Genomic DNA, 21069 nt, shown 5'->3' with positions numbered 1-21069 from the left:
TGATCATACCATGGTACCAATATCCAAATTATTAACACCACCTCCCAAAACAAACGAACAAAAATAATAATAAAATAAATCTAAAACAAAATAATAAATCAGATTATAATCAGCTCAATAAAATAAAGAGATCAATCAGTCTAAAACAAAATAATAAATCAGGCTATATGCAATAGTCCTTCAAAGGGAACATCCTTAGGCCTTCTACAAAACTGTGCTAGTGATTCCCGAGCGGCAAAGGAGAGGAAGCTCATAGGAATTGAACGGGCTTCCTCTCATAGGAATCGCTAGCACGGTTTTGTAAAAGAGGCCCTTAGTTAGTTGATGTCCACACCTAATATCCTGTTGCAGCTACACCTTGTCAACATGAAGGGCAACACAAAAGGCCCTTTGATGTAGCCTTTTGGCAGGGGAGCCCACTAGCAGCATGATTCTCCTATGAGCCTGCCTTTTATAGGGATAATGTCAGCCCTCCATGGTGACATCCCCCAGCAAGGGGGCAGGGGTCTATGAACTCCTCACTGAGATCATCCAGTAACACTGAAGCAAGAGAAGAAGAGACTAAGCAGAAATTGTAGATGGTAAATAACAGCACCCCAACGTGCTCTGACTTCTCACGTTGCCACAATTACTTCTAAAGCCTTCTTCCTCCAGTCTGAGACATATATTCAGTGCTGCCTCCTACCCATATTGTGGCACCAAATACACTTATTTTTTAAATGCTGTGGCTGGCATTAACCCCCCCCCCCCCCAAAAAAAAAAAAAAAAAAAAAAAAACAATAACTGCTGCCATTGAATATTGATCCATGAAAGTCTAAACATAAGCCTGACTTAACCAACTAGTGATCTTTTTGTGGGCATATTAGTGTAAGTCAGAATGCAAAATCTCTATATAAGTTTCATTAGTGAGAGTCTGAATGATTAGTTGCTAAAATACATGAGACAGAATTCCTCCATCAGGAATGAAGCAACTATGTTAAACAGTAAGTTAAGGATCAAAGGTTTTTTTTCATGATTTTCAATGAATATTTCTTATTTTACTAACAAGAGTTGACAGTATCCCATACATCAGTAGTCAAATATTCATTTAAGATAGGCTTTCCCTTCCAGTTTGCTTTAAGTTCAAATGTATAACATATTCTACTGAATTTTTATAAGGAAGAATGCAATTTTTGAGTTCGGTTACTGACAGAAAATTTCCATCCTATTTACAAATAGACTGTTATGGAAGCTGAATATCTTGCAAACCATTCAGGGGCAGGGCAACAAGAAAATGAATAGGGCCTGTCTGATACAGTTAAAAAGAAACCATAATTATCTGTCTTGATCCCCTTTAAGTTCATTTTCAGAAAAAAAGTGTGTTCATAGATACTGCTTCACTCCACTATCATCCACATCTCAAAATCAAAAATGTCATGTTGTTGAGGAATATTAAAAACTAAAACATTATGGGGACTGTTCACTAAGCCGTGCGACATTGCAGACCCAGCCCATTCAAAGTGACACTAGTGCACAGCCAGCCACGCTACCGGCTTAGTAAACCCCAGCGTATATTTATTTATTTATTTATACATGTTTATACCATTTCCCTGAAGAAGTTCATTTGAAATAGTTTTCACAATCCATAATGCTTAGTTGTCGTAAGTTATGGATAAGTGATGCAGGAGAGCACAGCAGTGTATATTAAAGTGGAATTGCTTCTGCATGGTCCATGTTTCACTGTGTAGCTTCCTCAGGGGTCCTTTTACTAAGCCCTTTAAGCACCTATGCATGCCCAACATGCGCCAGTTCTGTGTTACCGCCCAACTACCACGTGGCCTGGGTTATAATTTCATTTTTGACGTGCATCCAAAATGCACATCAGAAAATATTTTTATTTTCTGGCATGTGGGCAGTAATCGGCATTTGGACGCACGTTGACCATTATCGTCCGGTTAACGCGTGAGACCTTATCACTAAGTCAATGGCTGGTGGTAAGGTCTCAGACCCAAAATGAACTGCGCCAATTTTCATTTTGCCGCATGTCCATTTCGCCCTCCCCCCCCCCCCCAATGGGCATTTTTACAGGTGTGCTGAAAAATGATCCTCCGCATGGCCAAAACATGCGCCTACACTACCGGGGGCCATTTTTCAGCACACCTTAGTAAAAGGATCCCTCGGTGAGGTAGAACTGAACAACGTACAAAGGTATCATGCCACAGTGTTTATCATCAAATGGAACTATTTGATCACAACTTCTAAGAATATTATGCTTTGTCATAGGAGCCAGCTCTGTGGGTACTAGTAGGTGCTGAGCACCCCCAGTATTGGGCAAGCTACTTCATTGTGGAGGAGTTATTTCTATTGTGTTTGGCGCCCCCGATCATTTTGAAATGTTGGTGCCTATGCTTTTTGTTAATAGTTTTGAATGAGTATTGTGAAAAAATGATTTTAAAAACGTACTTAGCAAAAAATAATATCACTATTTAGTTTAATATATTCACATCAAAAGCGTATATTGGGTCCGGTACTCAAAGGGATTTAGCAAGACAAGAGAGGCTCCTGCCTGGTTAATTCCTATTGAGCTGGCCAGCCAACGATATTCAGGGACACTTAAGGGTCCTTTTACCAAGCTGTGGTAAAAAGGGCCCTGCTGTAGTGGTAGGGGCTGTTTGTCCCATGCACCAGGGACCTTTTTACCGCAACAGGTAAAAAGCCCCCTTCCCTAAAAAAAAATAGCCATGTGGTAAGATTACCCTTACTGCGTAGCATTGCGGCGGGGAGCACTTACCGCCACCCATTGAGCTGGCGGTAAGGACTCCCATAGATGGCCATAACTGAACGAAAACGTCTATCTCCATGGGCGTTTATCTCCGAGAACGGGTCCGTGAAGGGGCGGACCGAACCGTATTTTCGCAAAAAATAGACGTCCATGTTTTATTCGACAATTTGTGAGCTGGGCGTTTTTGTTTTTCAGTGATAATGGAAAATGAAAGCGCCCAGCTCAAAAACGAATAAATCCAAGGCATTTGTTCGTGGGAGGGGCCAGGAGTCGTAGTGCACTGGTCCCCCTCACATGCCAGGACACCAACCGGGCACCCTAGGGGGCACTTTTACAAAAAAAAAAAAAAAAGGTAAAAGAGCTCCCAGGTGCATAGCACCCTTCCCTTGTGTGTTGAGCCCCCCAAATCCCCCTCAAAACCCACTGCCCACAAGTCTACACCATTACTATAGCCCTAAGGGGTGAAGGAGGGCACCTACATGTGGGTACAGTGAGTTTGGGGGGGTTGGACGACTAAGCATTAAGCAGCACAATTGTAACAGGTAGGGGGGGATGGGCCTGGGTCCACCTGCCTGAAGTCCACTGCACCCCCTAACAACTGCTCCAGGGACCTGCATACTGCTGCCAGGGAGGTGGGTATGACATTTGATGGTGAAAATAAAAAGTTGTGAAACATCATTTTTTGTGGTGGGAGGGGGTTAGTGACCACTGGGGAAGTCAGGGGAGGTCATCCCCAATTCCCTCTGGTGGTAATCTGGTCATTTAAGGCACTTTTTGTGGCCTTATTCGTGAAAAAACAGGGTCCAGGAAAAGTGCCCTAAATTCTAGCTACAAACGCATACTTTTTTTCCATTATCGGCGAAAGGCGCCCATCTCTCCTTGGCTGATAACCACGCCCCAGTTCCACCTTCACCACGCCTCCAACACGCCCCATCAACTTTGTACGCTTCCGCGATGGAGTGCAGTTGAAAACGTCCAAAATCGGCTTTCCAATATACCGATTTATTCGTTTTTGTGAGATAAACGTCTATCTCCCGATTTGGGTCGAAATCTAGGCGTTTTTCTCTTTCAATTATAAGGTGGATAGTAACCCAGCGATAACCAAGCAGCATGTGGCACTGCCTGATTACCGCCAGGTTAGCACCATGGTAAAAATTTCAAAACTGTTTTCTGGCATGCTGGAAATGGTGCGCTTCAGCCAGAACCACCACTGACGGCTACACTGGGCTGGCGATAGTTACCAGCTATGGTAAAAGGGGGCCTTAGCACATGCTAAAAACATGCGCTGATGCCATCGCAGGTGCCCTTTTTGCTGCAGCTTGGTAAAAGAGGTCCTTAACATTTTAAAGTTAGGAGCATAAACCCTTTGAGGTTTGGCCTTATATAGTTTAATTTGCATAATGTTTGTTGTAATTTCTGAAAATTCAATAAAGAATCTTGCAGACATACAAAATAAAATGAAAGTCAATGGATTCCACCCCTTCCTCCCACCTCCCTGTATAGTTTAAGCTTAGGTGTAACATTGTACTCTTGGGTGGTTTTCAAAAAGAAAGTATGCTCATTGGCAGATTCTTTGACATTTTTTCCTTTAATTCCTTTTCACTGGGGGTTTACATGCTAAATTTCATCTTAACTCAGATATTTCCCTGTCATTCATAAGTATACCTGGTGGTTGGGAGGCGGGGATAGTGCTGGACAGACTTATATGGTCTGTGCCAGAGCCGGTGGTTGAGAGGAGGGGATAGTGCTGGGCAGACTTATACGGTCTGTGCCCTGAAGAGCACGGGTACAAATCAAAGTAGGGTATACACAAAAAGCAGCAAATATGAGCTATCTTGTTGGGCAGACTGGATGGACCGTGCAGGTCTTTTTCTGCCGTCATCTACTATGTTACTATATCTATAGTTTTCAAATGCAATACAACAACAAAGTATCTACAATGTTCTATATCAGAAAGTTCAGCACATACAAAAAAAATATTGTCCAGTGTTCTTGTCAACATGAACAGTTAATCCTGTACTGCTATTTCTTCTACATTTTCTTTAATAATATTATATTATAATATATACTTTACTGAATAGATTTGCTCATTCTTAATATTATTTCCATTTTATATTTTATTCCATTCTATTTGTGTGTCATCAAACCTGCACTCACTTTCTTTCTACACTGTAGTTAACTTGTCATCATAAATTCTCTGTTAATGGGTTTTATTTCAAAACTAATGAAAAGTAATGAAATTTAAAAAAAAAATAAATGATTTAGCAGCACTGCAGCTGAACCAGTGGGTTGTAAAATGAGATATATCACTTGAACAATACATTGACAATATATATGATCTGAATTCAATTTCACATCATTTAATTGGATGAAAGGTTCGGGTGTCAAAGGGACCTAGAAAATAGGTTTAAAGTCCCATGAAAGAGGAGATTTCTGCCATGGTATTAACCTGAAGTTACCACATTTTTCAGTCTGCAAAACCTAATTTAATGGGACCCCCAGTGAGCCACTTTTTCATGTGGTGGATTCTGGGGCTATAGAACCAAATTTGTTTATTTAGATTTTGCTCACACCTTTTTCAGTAGTAGCTCAAGGTGAGTTACATTCAGGTACACTGGATATTTTTCTGTCCCAGGAGGGCTCATAATGTAAGTTTGTACTTGAGGTAATGGAGAGTTAAGTGACTTGCCCAAGATCACAAGGAGCAGTAGTGGGATTTGAACTGGCCACCTATGGGTTGCAAGCCTGGTGCTCTAACCACTAGGCCACTCCTCTTGGGCCAATAGAATAGGAGGAAGACACTGTCTTCAAGGCCCTAATTTGGAAGTGCTGCTCCATATCAGGAAAAGTCTCTCCAACTTAAGCTCCCCTTTCTCACACTCTATGATCACTAGTTCAGTAGTAGCCAAATGTGCACATTTTTGGTGGGACACGAAGTTCAAGCTTCTCACCACTCACTCAACAAACCCACTTCACATGGTGACTTGTGCTAGGATAATTTATAAAACTTAAAATTCATCTGCCAAATCAGAGACCATAATTAAACTCAAAACACTAAAGGCTTCTTAGCTTCTGTGGATGTTGGACTTCTCTGGCATTGTTCCCTCTAAGCTGAGTGCATTGCTGCCAGTTGCTTCAAAATTGTGTTTTCAATTGATAGGGTCAGGCAGGTTCCCTGGAGTCTTGCGTAACTTGCCTACCTCTCACTAATGAAAATGTGATAGTGAAACAGCACCCTCCCCCCCACTGACAGAACTGTAGGTGGAGGATTCCTGCTCAGCTTAGAGGGAACAGTGTTTTCAGGTTGTAGGAATTTTCCCCTTAGAATTCCTCCTTCCTCTTCTGTTACTCACACTTATTGGATTCTGGAATGGATATGTTCTTTCCCCCTCTTCTACTCTCTCTGGCACTCAGCTCAATGTAAACGCCTCTCTGGGTTTTATATTCCTAAGGCTTTAATGACTTGATTCTAGCCCTATTCCTTACTCCAGTCCGCCCTGTATTCTCCACAAGCAATTTTTCTGTAGATACAGCTTCTTACAACCCTTGTGAACTACTCACGATCACTGGTTTAACTCTCTATTGTAACCCAAGGGGTTAAATAATCTCAACTGGGCTGAATAAGGGTTCTATTCAGTGACATCACTCTCAGACATCACTCAGCTGAGCAATTGGTTGTCTGGGAAACGGCTTGCTGGGCAGTTGGGAGGTGAGTTGGACACTGTTCAGATGTGTAAAGAAGGGTCTGAGAACAGTGGTGTCTTAAAATCTGTGTTAAAATGGATTTTAGGTGATTGAAGGTTGAAAGTGTGTGTGAGTAATGTAATTTGTGTTTATTAGTTGTCTTTAAAGCCATCCGCGTGTTGTGGCTTTGCTAGGAGAGAGTGCCTGCTGCTGATCAGCTGTGACTGAGTTATTCTAAAAGTACATAAGTACATAAGTACATAAGTAGTGCCATACTGGGAAAGACCAAAGGTCCATCTAGCCCAGCATCCTGTCACCGACAGTGGCCAATCCAGCTCAAGGGCACCTGGCACGCTCCCCAAACGTAAAAACATTCCAGACAAGTTATACCTAAAAATGCGGAATTTTTCCAAGTCCATTTAATAGCGGTCTATGGACTTGTCCTTTAGGAATCTATCTAACCCCTTTTTAAACTCCGTCAAGCTAACCGCCCGTACCACGTTCTCCGGCAACGAATTCCAGAGTCTAATTACACGTTGGGTGAAGAAAAATTTTCTCCGATTCGTTTTAAATTTACCACACTGTAGCTTCAACTCATGCCCTCTAGTCCTAGTATTTTTGGATAGCGTGAACAGTCGCTTCACATCCACCCGATCCATTCCACTCATTATTTTATACACTTCTATCATATCTCCCCTCAGCCGTCTCTTCTCCAAGCTGAAAAGCCCTAGCCTTCTCAGCCTCTCTTCATAGGAAAGTCGTCCCATCCCCACTATCATTTTCGTCGCCCTTTGCTGTACCTTTTCCAATTCTACTATATCTTTTTTGAGATACGGAGACCAGTACTGAACACAATACTCCAGGTGCGGTCGCACCATGGAGCGATACAACGGCATTATAACATCCGCACACCTGGACTCCATACCCTTCCTAATAACACCCAACATTCTATTCGCTTTCCTAGCCGCAGCAGCACACTGAGCAGAAGGTTTCAGCGTATCATCGACGACGACACCCAGATCCCTTTCTTGATCCGTAACTCCTAACGCGGAACCTTGCAAGACATAGCTATAATTCGGGTTCCTCTTACCCACATGCATCACTTTGCACTTGTCAACATTGAACTTCATCTGCCACTTGCACGCCCATTCTCCCAGTCTCGCAAGGTCCTCCTGTAATCGTTCACATTCCTCCTGCGACTTGACGACCCTGAATAATTTTGTGTCATCGGCGAATTTAATTACCTCACTAGTTATTCCCATCTCTAGGTCATTTAAAAATACATTAAAAAGCAACGGACCCAGCACAGACCCCTGCGGGACCCCACTAACTACCCTCCTCCACTGAGAATACTGGCCACGCAATCCTACTCTCTGCTTCCTATCTTTCAACCAGTTCTTAATCCATAATAATACCCTACCTCCGATTCCATGACTCTGCAATTTCTTCAGGAGTCTTTCGTGCGGCACTTTGTCAAACGCCTTCTGAAAATCCAGATATACAATATCAACCGGCTCCCCATTGTCCACATGTTTGCTTACCCCCTCAAAAAATGCATTAGATTGGTGAGGCAAGACTTTCCTTCACTAAATCCGTGCTGACTTTGTCTCATCAGTCCATGTTTTTGTATATGCTCTGCAATTTTATTCTTAATAATAGCCTCCACCATCTTGCCCGGCACCGACGTCAGACTCACCGGTCTATAATTTCCCGGATCTCCTCTGGAACCCTTCTTAAAAATCGGAGTAACATTGGCTACCCTCCAGTCTTCCGGTACTACACTCGATTTTAGGGACAGATTGCATATTTCTAACAGTAGCTCCGCAAGTTCATTTTTTAGTTCTATTAATACTCTGGGATGAATACCATCAGGTCCCGGTGATTTACTACTCTTCAGCTTGCTGAACTGACCCATTACATCCTCCAAGGTTACAGAGAATTTGTTTAGTTTCTCCGACTCCCCCGCTTCAAATATTCTTTCCGGCACCGGTGTCCCCCCCAAATCCTCCTCGGTGAAGACCGAAGCAAAGAATTCATTTAATTTCTCCGCTACGGCTTTGTCCTCCTTGATCGCCCCTTTAACACCATTTTCGTCCAGCGGCCCAACCGACTCTTTGGCCGGTTTCCTGCTTTTAATGTATCTAAAAAATTTTTACTATGTATTTTTGCTTCCAACGCTAATTTCTTCTCAAAGTCCTTTTTTGCCCTCCTTATCTCCGCTTTGCATTTGGCTTGGCATTCCTTATGATCTATCCTGTTACTTTCAGTTGGTTCTCTTCTCCACTTTCTGAAGGATTGTTTTTTGGCTCTAATGATTTCCTTTATCTTACTGTTTAGCCACGCCGGCTGACGTTTAGTCTTTTTTCCCTTTTTTCTAATACGTGGAATATATTTGTCCTGAACCTCCAGGATGGTGTTTTTAAACAGCATCCACGCCTGATGCAAGTTTTTTACTCTGCGAGCTGCTCCTTTCAGTCTTTTTTTCACCATTTTTCTCATTTTGTCGTAATCACCTTTTCTATAGTTAAACGCTAGCGTACTTGATTTCCTAGTTTCACTTCCTTCAATGCCAATATCAAAACCGATCATATTATGATCACTGTTATCAAGCGGCCCTCGTATCGTTACCCCCTGCACTAGATCATGAGCACCACTAAGGACTAAGTCTAGTATTTTTCCTTCTCTTGTCGGCTCCTGAACTAGCTGTTCCATGAAGCTGTCCTTGATTTCATCAAGAAATCTTATGTCCCTTGCGTGTACAGATGTTACGTTAACCCAGTCTATATGCGGGTAATTGAAATCCCCCATTATTATTGTGTTGCCCAGCTTGATCATTTTAAAAAACTGTAGTATTTATAAGCCAGGGGTTGCCTGATTAATAGAAGAACACTTTTTAGTAGTTTAAAAGAAACTGCTGGCAGTAGTGTTCTTAAAATGTTTAATATTTGATATAACAAGCAGGAACTCTGAGCTGGCTAAAAAGGAAAGCTTGGAACCTTATTAATAATAGGGTTAACATACACAGGTTATTGTGAATTCAGTTCTCAGTGACTTTAGGAAACTGAGAGTTACACACATTTCTTTAAGTTTAATTGATAAAGAATTGGGAAGGTTTAGAATAGGGTTCAATAATTATATGTTTATTTTAAAGGGTAAGCTAGTTAGGGAAGTGAGATAGACATTTTAAGAGAAGTTCCATAATATTCTGTACTAGTTAGGGTTTAGGGTTTCTTTTATTGATTTTTAAAGATTAGAATAGTAGGTGCGGATTCCTGTTCCATCTGAGGTCATCTACTAGGGGACGGAGCCCCTGCGCAGCAGCTGAAGGAAGAGGAGAGCGCATGGAAGTGCATCTATCGCAAGAAAGGGAATTTTTGTCCAAAGGCAAAAAGACTGAGCTAAGTGTCCAGATAAATAAATATAATAAAAACTAACAATACTTACCTGAGATCCAGCGAGGAAGGGACGTCTGTAGTTCCGCATACTGTAACCTGAAAAATAAAAATTGGGCACAAAGAATCAAATTCTTTGGAAAAGAGTAGCACTCTGTTCTATTTTAACAAGAAAGAGGTTTTATTACTAAATTTTAAACCAAGAAAGTACGTATCTGATGCTGGAGTAAAGTTTCTGTTGCTGGTGGGTTATCCGTCCAGTAAAAAGAAATCTGAGGAAAAAAAACATAATTATTAAGATTGTATTACATCGTAAGGTTCTGTAATTTAATATTTTATATCAGGATGTATGGGGTATGCATAGGGGTTTAATTGTAGGGATTGTTGATTGTCTTAAATAAAAATTTATGTATTACATTTTTATTGAGTTTTTTTTGTATCCTTCCCTTTCTCCTGAGTCAGGCATTTATGGTGCTCGGCCTTGACTGTTTAAGAAAAGAATTTTAGAAAGTTATTTAGATTTTGGGAGTTCGCTCAGGAGAGGGGCGGGGTTACACTATGGCCAGTTATTCAGACATATACTTTGTTCTGGCTCCTCCTTCTCCCCTTCCAGGTCTCCATCTTCCTCTCCTTCAAGCTTTGTCAAATCACCAAAGGGAAGAAAAGAAGTGGAGATGGCCAAAGGATACTAGTATGCTGCAGAAGAGTTGTGATTATGTTTTATTGGTTCCCAGACCTGATATGGCTGTGTTTCAGCATCTACCTGCCTCAGGGGCAATGATCCTTCTAAGCAGAGTGTGTGAGCAATTGCTCATTGCTCACAGATTTTACATACCTACCCAACTTTCAAATAAAATTAAGCTATAAAATGAATTAAACTAAATCAATTACTGACCCAATTTAAATGAGTTTCAAATAAAATTGCGCTATATGAAATGGTCTATGCTGTTGTTTCTTTGACACTTCTGGTCTTGTGAAATGGATTGTTAATACTAGTGCTTTAAAAATGGTTGGTTTTTAAAATTTGTTGCTCACATGAAAAAATATTTGCACACACCAGGCCACTCCTTAGAGGGAACATTGCTCAGGGGTCCTAATTAAAGAAAATTGACATATATTAAAAACATATGCATAAAAATTTTAAAAACTATAATCATGATAAAGCAATAATTAAAAAATATATTTCCCCACCCCCCTCCCCTGTTTTTACTATAAATGAATTGTTTTTAATTAGGACTCCTGACGCAGGCATGTGCCAAAACATGGCTGGGTTGAGTCTGTGAACCAATAATACATAATCACATTTCTCCTGTACCATACAAGTCTCATTTGGCCATCTCTTTTCTAGTTCATTTCTTCCTTTTGCTCAATTTGTCTCCCCAGGCGTAATAAGAGAACTCTGCTCATCTGGACTAAGAGTGATTGCAGTCTCCTCCAGGGTAGCCAAAGCACCAAGTCACACATTGATGGACATATGGGATCTTTTCTCCATGACTGGGCCTACAAACCTCACAGTGATGGTCTGTACATGGCTGCTTCCCTAGGAGGATGGGAGTAGATCAGCTCTAGCCCATCCCTTCCTTTCTCTATCATGGGTAGGAAAGGAAACAGATTCAGGGGTATGTGACTGCAGTGCAGGCACTCCCTCACAGTATCTATAATGGATCCTCTGTATTTAACATATGTGTAAAATTGTTATTAAGGAAGTGAGTTATCAAGACGGGCTACTGTTAAAACAGATTATTTTACCACCAACTTATGCTATTTTAGCACAGGACACATTTTATGCAATAAGCCCTAATTGCCCAAAATACAGCTGCTAGACTTATTTTTGGCAAACCACGCTTTGAACATGCAGAATTTCTTTGTTTCAACCTGCATTGGCTCCCCATTTCAGCTTGTCTCACATTCAAAATCTGCACGTTAACTCACAAGATTATCTATGGGGAGGCCCCTGCCTACATGGAACACTTGATTGATCTGCCATCCAGAAATGCTTCCTTGAGTGCTCGATCTTACCTCACCTTACACTTTCCAAGCTATAAATCTGTTCAGTATAAATTGATCCTTTCCTCATCCTTCACTAATGTCAGCCCTAAGTTTTCCTTAAAGGAGATAGACGATCATCAAATTTTTAAGAAATCCTTAAAAACGTTTAAGAAGGCATATCCCAACTACATCACTCAGTCCTCACCTTCTTCCTCTTGACTGTACCAGTTTCAAACAGCTATTACCTTTCTTGATATGTAACTTTTGTAATTTTTTAAGCCGCATTACGCCCGCTTTTGTGGGAAAATACGGGATATAAATGTACTATAAAAATAATTACTAATAATCCATGCTAATGGTAATATAACCACCTTAACAGTAGCCCACATTGATAACATCCCTTCTAGAAATTGAGATCACTGCTATACGTAATAAAAGTGAGTCAAGTGTAAGGCAATAAGGCCACTGTGACATCACTGATGAGGTTGGCTTTTGGTGGAATGAGGCATTATGACATCACAATATCAGCTCTTGTTATCAGAGACTTAAACTCTTCCCACTAAAGGGTGAAGTCATCAATGTATGCTACTATTAAGACGTTTATTTTTTTTAAATCACTAACATGCTATTTTAGCACACATCCCGTTTTATGCAATGATACCTAGTTACTAGAAACCGGGCTAACAATAACCCATCTTAACAGTAACCCATTTTGATAACTTCCCCCTCAAATGAATTGGAAGGGCAATTTTACAAGCCATGTGCTCACATTTATGCACACATTCCCCTGGATTCTATATAGCTTGCTAGATTTCTGTGCCAAAATCCAAGTGGATTCTTTAATAGCACATGTAATTTAATTGGCTTAACAAGCTGATCAGTATTGCTAACAGCACTTAACAAGCAATAATGGGCACTAATTGACAATAATTAAAATTTATGCGCACAAATCGCTAAGCATATTCTGTAAATGCAGAGCACCTAAATTTTAATGTGTGTAGGCAAAAATGAGTATGGTTATAGGCAAGGAATTGGGCATTTAATGGGCGTTCCAATATTTACACGTGTAATTATGAAATATGACTCAGTGCACCTAAATCTACATGCTGGGATTTACACCATGTTTTTGCTGGTGTAAATGGACGGGCATAGTTTTAGGTGCTGAAACTATGTGTATTTTATATACTGTGTACCAACTATGTATACTCTATATACTGCGCCTAAATCTAGGTGCTGCTTATAGACTACGCTTAGGCGGAAATGTTTTCCAAATGAATTTTTTAGGTGCCATATTTAGAATCCCCTATTATGTACATACATGTTTAGAATGATGGCATATGCACACATGAGTGCGTATATGTACATAAATGCTAATACTCTGCCTAAGTGCTATTCTGCAAATATCAATATAACTATTTTAGTACACATAAAATGGGATGTTAGTGATTAACTTATATAGCACATATTTACAAGGGGGCATACACAAGGCCAGAGGATGGGCAGGATAGGCAGGGTTTCCACTTCCATGTATAACTTACAGAATACTGTAAGCTACACATGTCTCTGCCACATGTAGTCACTCACATGCTAACTCTATTGTCTTCAAAAGTGTACATTGATTGATTTATTTCAACTTGATCACTCACGTTATCAAACATCTCAAAGTGAGGTATAATCTAAACTATATGAAAATACATTATAAAAACTAGAGACCACATACAGTCACAGTATATATGAGACACGTTGCTTAGACACAGGATGAGAAAAGCTAAAAGAAGCCAGAATAGCTAAAGAATAAGCAGAAGAAAAAAAATAATTAGAAACAGGTGAAGTGAGGTGACAGGATTTTATTCAGGTATGTTAGTGAAAGACGGAAAACCAGAGCTGAAATTGTAAGACTGAAAAGAACAATGAGAACTGCACACAGAGAAGAAAAAAGCCAAAATGTGAAAAAATTCTTCAGTATTGACTGAAAAAGGGATTAGAGGAGCACTAATGGTTGACAAGGGTTCATGTCGAAGAGGAGTAGATACCAAAGCATTTAAGGAGAATATAGTGACTAGCAAAATGGAAACTGTATAAAACCATAGAGCTAGATTGGATAAATACTGGGATACTATAGTAGCTCCGATCAGTTCTGCTGGGCCTACTGGAGGATTTGTTCAATTGCTCTTTCGATGCAAACACAATTTCATGGGATTGGAGAATGACACACATGATCCCATTCATAAATAAATAGTAACAGAAAGGAAGTTGGAAACTGTTGGTTGGTTAGGTTTACTTTGATTGTGGAAAAATCAATGGAGAGCACTAAAATAAAGGCTATGGTATTGTCTACAATCAAATAAAGTGGAATGCATAACATTGGCATTTGCACTCCCTTCCACTTCTCACATTACACACACTCCCAAAAACTCACCGCATATAACATTGTTTGAGGCACAGCCAGTTGCAGATTTATTAAAGTTACAATTCTGCTCCATAAACTTCCATTAAAACTTCAACATAGAAGTTTATTCCAATTGATAACCATTTCTCACTCTGATGGTAATGCACTGACTGTAATGATTTATTAATTATCTACACTGGCCCACAGGCATCGTCTATGGTTTCACTGAAGCAAAAACAGCACCAAGAGCCTTCAAAAGTGGGCCAAGTCCTTTAATGCCACAGCACGAATCGATCTTGTGCTACAATACATCAATCTTGTACATTGCTGACCTGACACAGGGTATTTTTGGCACACTGTGCCTGTGTCAGAAGTCATGCAATATCTGGGAATAATATAAAAGAAAACAGCTACAAAGCGGGATGCACAGCAAATGGGACTTTGTCCGCACACCATTTGAGCAAAGCGTGGCATATACAAACGTAAATCATGCCTTTTCCCCCATGTCAGTACTGCACATGGACCGTTCCCACACTCCCATTCAAACTTTTTCCTCAAACTGAACCTGAGAATTTCCAAACTGTAAAACAGTAATTCTATCTCCAAACTGCTGCGACAATGCCCGCCAAAATCCCAGCTCTCCTTTCTCCTCAAGGACTTCCTCTGATTGGACCTCCAGACCCACTACAACTACCCATCAGAGGAGGCACTTTGTCTGTCACTGTCCCCATCAGTCTCTGATTCCCCCCTCACTTTCCCCACTCCATGAAATCCCTGAACAGTGGTGTTCCGAGGGGCGCTGACACCTGGGGCGGATCGCCGATGCACCCCGCCCCCCGGGTGCAGCGTCCCCCCATGCAGCGCGACCCCCCCCCCGGCGAAGGGACACCCCCACCCTGGCGAAAGAACTCCCCCGGGTGCACGCCGCTGGGGGGGTGCTGCGCGCCGGTCAGCGTCGTTCGTTTCCATGCTTCCTGTTCCAGGGCAGAGGGAGCATGGAAACAAACGATGCTGACTGGTGCGTGGCACCCCCCAGCGGCGTGCACCCGGGGAGGATCGCCCCCACTGCCCCCCCTTGGTACGCCACTGTCCCTGAACTTACAAGGTGTCTCAGCCAGGGGCGTAGCCACGGGTGGGCCCGGGTGGGCCTGGGCCCACCCAATTTGGGGTCAGGCCCGCCCAGCAGCACAGCGATACCATTCCCCCGTGGCGTGCCCGCCCAGCAGCGATTTCGATCGCAGGCAGCTCCTTCGACTCGCACACGCTGCCTGCCAGCTGGGCTGCCGCTCAAATCTCCTTGCAGCTACTAGCAGCGCTAACCCGGAAGCCTCTCCTCTGAGCTTCCGGGTTAGCGCTGCTAGTAGCTGCAAGGAGATTTGAGCGGCAGCCGGCAGGCAGCATGTGCGAGTCGAAGGAGCTGCCTGCGATCGAAATCGCTGCTGGGCGGGCCTGCGAGGGTGAGGGAAGATGGGGGTGAAAGTTGTGGCACGCAACGGGGCAAGGGATGATGGGGAAAAGATGTTGGAATGGGGGAGGGAAGACGGGGACAGCAGCTGCACCGGGGGGGGGGGGGGGAGGGGAGGGGAGGGAAGAAGATGGAAGGAAAGATGCTGCACAGGGAGGAGGGAAGATGGAATAATGAGGCATGGTGGGTGGGGGAGAAGCTGCATGGGGAAGAAGGGAGAGATCCAGTAAAGGGGTGGAGGGGTCAGGAAGGGAGAAGTCTTGGCTGCATATGAGGTGGAGGAGAGGTAGACATGCTGCATAGAGAGGGGATAGGTGGTGAGAGGGGGAGAAATGTTAAACATAGGGGTGGAGAGGAGGGCAAAATGGTGGGCATAGGGGTGGAGGGAAGGGAGAAATGTTAGACATGCTGGTAGAGGGGAGGAAGGTAGATATGCTGTATGGGAAGGGGAGAGAGACATTGGACAGTGGGAATGAGAGGGGGAGATAGACATGGGGGTGGATGAGAGGTACACAGTAGGTGGTGAGGGGGGAAATGCTGGGCCATGGGGGAGAGGACTACTACTATTACTATTTAACAGGAATGAAGAGAGACGGGGCAGGAAAATATAAGGCTACCATGGTGGGGTGGGGAGGGGATCAGATGCTGGTTAGAAGGGTGGAGGGAGAAGATGATGGGAATGGTGGAACCCTGTGGGAGAGGGCAAGAGGGGGAGGAGGGGGTGGCAAGGAAATGAATGAGAGATAGTGATTACAGAGGGTAGAAATATGATAATGGGGAGTAGATTAAAGATAAAAGAGAAAGTAGGGATGGGGAGGAGTAAGATGGGGAATGGGAGAGCTAGTGGGTGAAAGAAGAAGGTGGAACTTTGTTAGGTAGTTGAAAAGTAAAAAGGAGACAAAGAAGGGTGAGAGAGAGGCAGAAAAGAGCTACAAAGGAATGACCATCATGTCAGAGGCAGGAATATTGAGGGAACAGACAGGAGAGAGGAGAAAAGACAAATGGACTACAGCCGCTTGAAGAAGAATTAGCAGACGGCAGAGAGGAAAGCAGAAAAGAGAAATTGGAACCAGCAAGATGGAAAAATAAAATGTCCAGACAACAAAGGTAGAAACAAAGCATTTTATTTTGAATGTTTTAAATGGAATATGTTAGCTTTTGGAAATGTGCATAGGAAATGTCTTTGTATTGTGTTCTGTAGAAAAGGAAATGCATGTTTTGTGTCTCCAGTGTTGCAGTAATGCTATGTTTAACTTCTTGGGGTTCCTTTTCAATTTTTGTCTAAATATTTTTATTTCTAATTTGTGATCCCTTGTTCTGTGTTTGGTGAGGTTCTGTTGGTGTGATAGTAATGGCAGGTGGAAAATTGGAAGGGAGGCAAAGAGGAGAGGGAATCGGGGAGGGGAGCCCTCCTTTATTTTCTGACCTGGGCCAAGTAGGTCTTACAACAGTCCTAACCCTTGCTGTATAGCTGGTGAGGATTCCCAGGCATCCCCAGCTAAGGACCTCCTCCAAAGGCGGCCAGAACTCCCTTCTACCAAGCTCTGGCAACAGCATCATTGAGCCATCGACAGCTAAGCATGTGTGGGGTGCTGGCATCAGTGGCTTAGGGTCATTGCTGCTGCCTGCCAAGCTTGGTAAAAGAGAGTTCTGGCCACCTTCAGAGAAAGTCTTCAGCTGACTGAGCTTGAGGATCCTCATTAGCTAAAGTATTTATATTTTGAGGTGGAGGTAGGGCGGAGCAGAGAAAATTTTGTGCCCACCCACTTTGGGCTCAGGCCCACCCAAAACTGGCTGTCTGGCTACGCCACTGGTCTCAGCCATGTTATTTCACCCCTGGTATAAGTTCTGGGGGTGCCAGCCTAATCTAAGGCAGCACAGTTTTGAGATATGTGTATATAAAAGGCAATTCTATAACTGTGTGCTTGCATTTAAGCATGCATAGAGGGCTTGCATGTAGGTGAAGTATGGGCAGGACACCCTAACATTCTATATAGAAACATAGAAACACGACGGCAGATAAAGGCCAAATGGCCCATCCAGTCTGACTACCCTGCATAACCACTAACTCTTTCTTTTCCTAACGGATCCCATGTGCCTGCCCCACGCTTTCTCAAATTATGACATAGTCCCTGTCTCCATGACCTCCACCAGGAGGCCATTCCACTCTTCCACCACCCTTTCCTTGAATGAATACTTTCTTATAGAAACATGTTGGTATGTTCCCCAAATACACACTCAACATGTAGAATACTTTAAGTTGTATATGTTGCTGCACTTTGGAAATGCCCATTTATAATAGCCATCAACCTGGCGTCAATGCATGCATCTATATTTACACACACCAATGAGGTGTTATGCTAGTATGCTATATCAAAATCTGGGTGCCCAGATGCCATTATAGAATAGGCACTGCTTGCAAAATGACGGCTCTTGCAAGTGAGCATGGGTTTTGGTTTGTAGCTGGTAGCTGTTGCCGCCGTGGTTGTTAAGTCTCACCTCAGAGAATGCATGGCCACCTGAGACCATGACTAGCAAAAGGAAACAGAATGGAAAGAAATCTCAGATAAAAACAGTCCCAGATGAGGATGCAAAAAGGTGCAGTGGGGACAACAGAAATGCGACTCTGGTCAAAACCCCCTTCGTGGTGGCAGCAGCAGCAGCAGCAGCAAACTGAAATGGGAGTTGCGGCCTAGGAAGGAGGATCAACCCCTTTCCCCTTCTCCGGTTCCTGCTACAGCCGGGGTTCCCTCAACTGAAGCTCGGAAAGTGCATTCATATAAGACCCCAAAATGACTTCCAAAAAGAAACCTATGGCAGGCTGCCTTCAGCTCCCCTTCCAGTGACGCAGAACTACATGAGAAAATTTTTTGAGATCTGCAGTCAGCAATGTTGTATACACTGAGAAATGAAAAAAGGAAAGCTGCTAGTAAATGTACTGCTATAATTTCAGAGATTGTTAATCGTATTCCTCCTCAGGATAAAAGAACTACTCTGAAGTGCCTCATTTGAGAATGTGGATTGGTGAGGATGCTCTATATATAGGTGCCCCTTTACAGAAATGCCACCACAGTGTCTAAAAAAACCTCAGTTATTTCTTCAATTGGATTGCTAGAAATTTAGATCAAGAATATCAGTGTGGTTTACTTGAATTTCAGCAAAGATTTGTTTTCTGTCTTAGATGGGAGATTCATTTAGTATAATCTAAACATGTGGGGGGTGGATCCAAAGCAGATATAAATGATTAAAAAGCATGATAGGTGACAGAAAGTAGTGCTAAATGAAACTAGGATACTTGATATATGGATCATCAGTGTATATGTTTGTTACAAATCATATGTATATCTGGTTTCTTATAACCTATTTTTTATGTGCCCTGAATACTGCTGACACAGTTAGAGAAATGCCCCTATCTAAAAGAAAAAAGTAGCTGTGAATGTGTGTAAAGAGATAAGAGTTAGACATTCATTGAAAAAACAAAGACTACCTTGTGTGTTTTTGGCAGAACAAGAACTGGTTTTGAGGAAGTATAGAAACAATAATAAAAGAATACATGGCATGGATTAATTTCCGCAGGCTACTGCATATCATGGACAATACACAAGAAGAAGTCTGTAACTGACTGATAAAAAAAGCTTAATCACTGTTACAAAACCACAAATGTCAAACATGTGTTATAGCATCTTGACAAATACCAGATGCTGAAAACTCATGTTTGGGTCTTCACCTACAATTATTTGGTCTGATGATGACCTGCTCTATGGAGCAATACTGGAAGAGTTGGAAAATCCTCCTTATGTATTATTCATTTACAGCATAATATTAAATGCCCATTTCCATGTACAAAGCAGAGGCTTATATGGATAAATAGCTTCTTTTACTATTGTCCCGATTATTTGGGACTATTACTAAAAGGTATTAAGCCCTAAGGGGGAAATTCAGTTTTAGAGGCCGTACCTTGCGAAGGATGTAAAAAGAATTGAAGCGGTGCAAAGAAAAGCTACGAGAATGGTATGGGATTTGCGTTACAAGATGTATGAGGAGAGACTTGATGACCTGAACATGTATACTCTGGAAGAAAGGAGAAACAGGGGTGATATGATACAGACGTTCAAATATTTGAAAAGTATTAATCCGCAAACGAACCTTTTCTGGAGGTGCGAAGACAGTAGAACGAGAGGACATGAAATGAGATTGAAGGAGGGCAGACTCAAGAAAAATGTCAGGAAGTATTTTTTCACGGAGAGAGTAGTGGATGCTTGGAATGCCCTCCCGCAGGAGGTGGTGGAAATGAAAACGGTAACAGAATTCAAACACGCGTGGGATAAACATAAAGGAATCCTATTCAGAAGGAATGGATCCTAAGGAGCTTAGCCGAGATTGGGTGGCAGAGCCAGCCGGTGGTGGGAGGCGAGGATAGTGCTGGGCAGACTTATACGGTCTGTGCCAGAGCCAGTGGTAGGAGGTGGGGCTGGTGGTTGGGAGGCGGGGATAGTGCTGGACAGATTTATATGGTCTGTGCCCTGAAAAGGACAGGTACAAATCAAAGTAGGGTATACACAAAAAGTAGCACACATGAGTTTGTCTTGTTGGGCAGACTGGATGGACCATGCAGGTCTTTTTCTGCCGTCATTTACTATGTTACTATGTAAATTCTATAAATGGTGCCTATAATTAGGCACTAATTCTGCACCCAACTTTAGGTGTGGAGACACATTTTAATTAATGCAAGGCACCGAAATGGGGCTGAAACAGCAGATTGGCATGGAAATACACTTATGTGTCTGGTTAAAGGATAGTGCTTAAGTGTATCTGCGTGCAAGTGCAGAGGGGGCATTCCCAAGGGAGGGGCATAAGCAGTTCAGGGGCATTCTGGAACATTGCGCAGGATTCTAGAATACCACAGGTGTGCACCAAAATTGTTCCAATTACAACAGTTGTTCAGGACAGAACATGAAGAAATTATTCCCCAACAAAATAAAGTTCTCAATGAAAGCCTGATCAAGGCAACTATAGTCAAAAATGGAGGAAAGAAAAAGCCACAAAGAGCCTCACAGAGCTCTAATAACTTAGGGAACCTTTTACAAAGCAGCGGTAAGCCCAGTGTGAGCTTATCACTCACCAAAAGGGAAGTCCCGCCTGGCTACTACAGCAGCCCAGCGGTAGTTCCCACCCCCACCACGCATCATATCCTGTGCTACAAAAACATTTTTATTTTTGTAGCGCTGGAGTGTACCTGGCAGTAATCGGGCAGTGCCGCTCTCTGCCTGGTTACCGCTGGGTTAGTGCAGGAGCCCTTACCGCCACCTCAATGGGTGATAGTAAGTGTTCCCCTCCGAAATGGCCATGTGGTGATAAAAGGGGGCCTCGGTGTGCATCAAAACCATGC

Source organism: Microcaecilia unicolor, chromosome 2 (assembly GCF_901765095.1).
Source record: "Microcaecilia unicolor chromosome 2, aMicUni1.1, whole genome shotgun sequence".
Taxonomy (NCBI): Eukaryota; Metazoa; Chordata; class Amphibia; order Gymnophiona; family Siphonopidae; genus Microcaecilia; species Microcaecilia unicolor.
The sequence above is the reverse complement of the archived record's forward strand: the minus strand, read 5'-3'. Positions refer to the sequence as shown.